This window comes from Anabrus simplex, chromosome 1 (assembly GCF_040414725.1).
Source record: "Anabrus simplex isolate iqAnaSimp1 chromosome 1, ASM4041472v1, whole genome shotgun sequence".
NCBI lineage: Eukaryota > Metazoa > Arthropoda > Insecta > Orthoptera > Tettigoniidae > Anabrus > Anabrus simplex.
This window is the reverse complement of record NC_090265.1, coordinates 534,189,275-534,195,274: the sequence shown is the minus strand read 5'-3', so window position 1 is coordinate 534,195,274 and position 6,000 is coordinate 534,189,275.

Genomic DNA, 6,000 nt, shown 5'->3' with positions numbered 1-6,000 from the left:
CTACTGGGCCTTTGTGGAAAAAGAACAGGTTAGATTAATGTCCAGAAACACAAATTGAATGGAGGCGTACACTTGCGCTCCCAGAAAATTTAATATAAAACCCTAATTGGGCTCTCAGCCCGATGATACAGAGGCTAATCCCAAGCTATGGAGGTGACTAGAATGAAGGTTAATTTTAACACTTTACCAAAAGAGAAAAGGTTACAAAATCATAGTCACCTTAGATTAAATTGAAGGGGAACTCTCTATTCCCGATTTACAGTTTTAAGAATTTATGAAATTTTACATTAGCCGAAAGAAGGTTTACATTTTGGAGAACGGGAGGTTACATAATTAGAAATATGAACCTTCCCCTCGTGTAAGTCTACGGAGGTAGCTACAGAAAAATAAGCCTGGTGGACATTACCTTGGCTGCTGGACTGCCTGGCGAAGAATGAGGCGCCCCGCCTCCTATATTAACACACACACACTCAGAAAGACGACGATCAATGAGACAAGGTAGCCCGAAAAGCTTCAGCTTATATACCCGAGGGGATTGTTGGAGAGGATTCTGGACTAATCCGGACACATCCTATCAATTTTATTGGCAAATTCAAAAGTTACGAACAAGAAGCCTGTGATAGGCTGAAAATAATTACGGAAAATTCTAATTGGCCACAATCAAAACTGGCGGAATGAGAAAGAAGTGTTGCAACCCTTGAAACATATACAAAAAATAAGTGAAAGTTAATTTACCTGAGAAAACACATAAACACAAAATTTCATTCAATAACAACTTCTTTTACCTTTCACCAGAGTGCATGGCCACAGTTTTTGGTAATGACATCTATGGGGAAATGTCCAAACTTCTTGATGTACAGCAAAAACAAAACAAAACAAAATACCTCCAATCAGTTTAGGAAACTTAGAAATGACAAACTTTTCAATTATGCAGTAGTGACATCTTCTGATTAATGTCCCAACTTCATGCAATAGCAGTTTCACGTTTGTCGGATAGATAGAGTTCATTCAGGCGCTTCTTTTGAATGAGCAGAGTTGAGGTGTAGCTCCCGGTACAATTATTATTATTATTATTATTATTATTATTATTATTATTATTATTATTATTATTATTATTATTATTATTATTATTATTATTTTTAAATGATGTTAATTCCTGTACATATTTTTGCATCAGTCTATTATGATCAAATTAAAATGTGAAATTCTAATGAAAGGCACGGAAAAATATCACTGGATGAGAAGACGAAGTGCCCAATGGAGGTCAGAGGAAATAAGAGAGGAGTCCATCATGTTCGTTGGTCGAATGATGCAGTCAGTTTAGAACCCTGGTGGCCGTTGTCGTGGTAAAATTTGGGATCGCTTAACAACGGTTATCAGTTATGTGAACATGTTGCTCATAGGGTCGGTTGGTGCGGGTATTTTAGCGTGCTTGGCAGACTGATGGACTATGTAATAGCAACTTCTGGCTCAGTGAGGAAAACAACGGGAAACTACCTCACTCGTCATTTCTCCACTCCACCTCTTCAATGATGCCTGGGATCTATGACGGCTGATGGCGTAGCTGTTGATGTCCAAACCAGCCTCCGAGCTGAGCAAAAAGCAAGGAAAAACAAAACAAAAGTAGTTACACATTAGTCTCTTTTTCTCAATTTTGTTTGAAATGCACATTCCAAGCGTAATAGGTATCACACACTATCTAGAAAATTAGGTGGAAGGCATAATTAGCGCAGTGGCTTTGCTGCTAGCTTTCTGTTCCAAAGTCTGAGGTTCGATTCCGAGTTCGAAATTTCACCTCAGAAATTACGTGGCAAAAGGAAAGGCGGCCTTAAAACCGCAGGCCAAACCCTAAAATCAGCCAGGATGCCTCCAGCAACCCGGGAATTACCTAAGAAAAACTGAAGAAAGTTCTAGTTTTGCTTCTTGGGACTGAAACCGTGAAACGTGACGCATCTGTGTAACGTGTTTGTTGCCGTTACTTTTGGTTCAGAAGGCCCCATGTACAATTCTCGATCGGGCCGTGGATTTTAGCCGCTTTTTATTAAATTCGGCAGCTGAGTGTTCGTAATTGTCTTAATACACATCTTCATTTATATAGAAAACATTACCAACCTCACTGAAACATGTAGGCTCTAATAATGAATTCGTCCTTTCACATACAGTTCGTGTCAGGAAGAGCATCTGACCATAAAAATGGGCGTAATCCGCATTAGTACGGACCCCATATTAGGGAAAAGGTCAGAATAAAAAGAAGACTATTTAGAAAATTATGATCCGGATTTAGGTTTCCAGGTTGTTCAGTATTCTCGGATCAGCTTTGTTTGTATTTCGCTTAAGTGAAAGTCAACTTACATCCATGCCTAACATCCTTGTATAGTACTGGTATGATACTTTTGAGAAGTACGGTACTTTTAGTCATGTGTATACACTGTTATATTAACTTCAGCAGTGATATTCGTAGATCGATATATTGATCGATGTTTTACCTCTTTTATGTGTTCTGTTAGCACCATCACGGCAAAACGAGTGCAACAGAAAGTCATGTAAATAAACAAACAGAAAAATAGAAGTGTACAGAGAGAGAGAGACACACACAGAGAGAGGTAGTAGCAGTTCCTAAATCGGTTTGAAATATTCAAGTGTTCCCGCCGGAGTATTTTAGACAGGTTCCATTATCCTGGTTTGGAGGGCGCGTGGAGTACAACCAATGTAATGCATACGAAACGCCCAGTCCTGCGGGGTTTGAATTATTGAGGTTAGGGTTGTGCACCCCAAAACCGAGCCAAATGACTAGCCGCAGGCAGGGGATGAGTGAAACATTCATACCCCTCATCCCGCTGGTCCCCGCCTCGCCCGCCCAGTATAGAGACCATACCTCACCACCCATCAAGAAGGTTCAAACCTCGACTGAACCAACGGAACACATATTTCTTCAGAATAATATTGTTAGCTGAGCGTCGTAATAGGCGAATCGATTATAGAGCTGAAAATAAGTAGTTCGTTCCTAGCCCACAACTTTGGCGTGGACGTTGTTTCCCCGTACTCTGTTTCCACGATGGGATTGTTTCTTATTTTGCCGGAGTGAGCAGTACGCCGGCCTCGTGTCGGTAGCAATACCTGCGGGGAAAAAGTGCGACTCCTCGACATCACCGAAGCCGTAAAAGTAGTTAGTGCGACGTAACACCAGTAATATTATTACTCAAATGTTCATATGATTGTTGCGAAAACTTGAGACACTTCATGAAAAATAACCTGCTCTGCAGGCGAGTAAATATAAAGAATATGATTTTTTCAGGAAGTATTTCAGATGAATGGTTTTCGAGATATTGTCCCCGAAAACACCTGGTAAATAAATCACCCAACAGTGAGCAGGTGGATCAGTAGGAGTGCGTTTATTCGGCAGAACAGCTGGCCATGTTCGAAGTAAAAGTACATAACTCGAGTTCATTCGGAGGCTTAGCTTCATAGTGGTAACGTTATTTATAAACAATCCCTAAACATAGGTCGAGCAAAAGCCGCAGGCAATGGCTAGTTACTCTGTAAAGAAAGGAGCGGTAATGCTTTAGGGGCTAGCAGTTGGTGAATCAACAGTTCGGAAGCAGTTTTCGGATTATTCATGCAAAGAACGATCTGCACTGCTAAGATTCCAAGGCTACTCTCATACAATTAAAATGGTTACTTCGAATGTGTACTGCAGCTAGTTGGAGGAATTACTCCTAAACATTGAACAGAATAGGTGAGAAGTAATGAACAGAAAATATTTTGTGCTTCATCAATACAATGTGAGGTTTCGTTTTTCTGTGTTGAACCCTAGAAAATCACTCCACCGAGCGAGTTGGCCGTGCGGTTAGGGGCACGCGGCTGTGAGCTTGCATCCGGGAAGTAGTGGGTTCCAATCTCACTGTCGGCAGCCCTGAAGATGGTTTTCCGTGGTTTCCCATTTTCACACCAGGCAAATGCTGGGGCTGTACCTTAATTTTTTTTGCTAGGGTATTTACGTCGCACCGACACAGATAGGTCTTATGGCGACGATGGGAGAGGAAAGGCCTAGGAGTTGGAAGGAAGCGGCCGTGGCCTTAATTAAGGTACGGCCCCAGCATTTGCCTGGTATACCTTAATTAAGGCCACAGCCGATTCCTTCCAACTCCTAGCCTTTTCCTGTCCCATCGTCGCCATAAGACCTATCTGTGTCGGTGCGACGTAAAAGCAACTAGGAAAAAAAAATCACTCCAGGTTGTCTGTACACAATACTTACACAGAGCATATCTAAATTTCTACTCTTTCGATGTCAGAAAATTCGTAAATTTCAACATAAAATCATTTTGTGATTTAATTTCTGTCAAAATCAGCTTTCATGCCTCCTTCGTCGTAAAAGCCAACCTATTTCTAGGTGGACGGAATTAGAATCATTGCAAATATCCTGCTACTGGAATGAATAACGATTTCTCTTTCTTAAGCACTTAATATTTGTTTTGTTTCCCAGGAAGTTAACACTCAGAACTTTCCGGACAAATGACGATGGACCTAGTGTCTGTACCTTGGTAGGTTTATTTCTGACCGTACCGTGAAGCGAGTTCTGTAGGGAATTAAACAAAAAACCCAAGTTGACAAAATAGCGGGAGTAGGTGGCAGACAGAGAGGGAAATGCTATCAGTTTAAACAAACTTTGGTGGTACAGTATTTGGAAATGTTATTTGAGAACGATATGCAAATCACGTTTTATCCGAGCTGGGTGATTAATTATGCCACTCTTAGGATTACGCTTGTTGAATTAATAACGACGCTATAATCGTGTATTTGTGTAGATCACTGGTTAAACAACACGCCAACAAAAATGTGTGTTGCTACCTGACAGTTCGGTTAATGTTATCAGTTAGACCTTCACTAGGATAAACAAACAAATAAACAAACATACTGTAGATTATGAACTACTGTCTGTACTGAATTAATTACAGTAATAATCCTTCACTAGATTTTCGTGAATTATGGACCTCACGCTTAACCTTATCCTTTCGTATCAGTAAGTTCGTATTAAATTTACTTCGGGTGCAATTTGATTTTTGGAGAACAACTTTATGTATTTCTTAAACTATTTCTTAGAAATTAATCTCAGTTCTTTTATTCCCCAGTTGTGTTTGTTAAGAATTGTATAATCGGTGAGCACCCTCATCATTCAGCGCCACAAGGCTCAAATTCAAACCGCATTGACTTGTAGTAGCCATCATCCGTGTGATTTTTGCCTATGTTTTTCTCACTAATTTCTGGAAATATTTTGATAATCATTTATTTCAAGGCACGTGACAGTTTTTTGCCACTTCTAAACCACAGTAATCACCTATTCGCGCATTTCCACAGGGTTCTCAATAATGCAGGATAACACGAAATTAGAGCACACATGTAGTCTATTGCCTGGAATTAGGAAAAGCATGATCTAGACCAATATTGTCTACTATAAAGATCTTTCATTCATTCAGTAAAATTGAAATGGCTTATAGCTTTTACTGCCGGGAGTGTCCGAGGACAAGTTCGGCTCGCCAGATAGAGGTCTCTTGATTTGACACCTGCAGGCGACCTGCGCTTCGTGATGAGGATGAAATTATGATGAAGAAGACACGTACACCTAGCCCCGTGCCAGTGAAATTAACCAATTATGGTTATAATTCCCGACCCTGCCGGGAATCGAACCCGGGACCGCTATGACCTAAGACCAGCACGCTAACCATTTAACCATGGAGCCGGACATTCATTCAGTGATCAGTCAGAACCAGGAGGAAAGAAAAATCTAACTTCATTAAACAGTTTTAGAACGAGAAATATAAAACACAAACATTATATTCAAAGAAAGAATATGTTTTTTGAAGAATGTACTCGGTCGAAAACGATACGTGAAGAGTGTTATCACCAGCTGCATAACACATGCTTATATTCTGTCGCAGTCATAGTTATCATGAACTGTTGCTATGTACAACTTCTAGGTGTGAAAGTAGACCTGTTATTTCG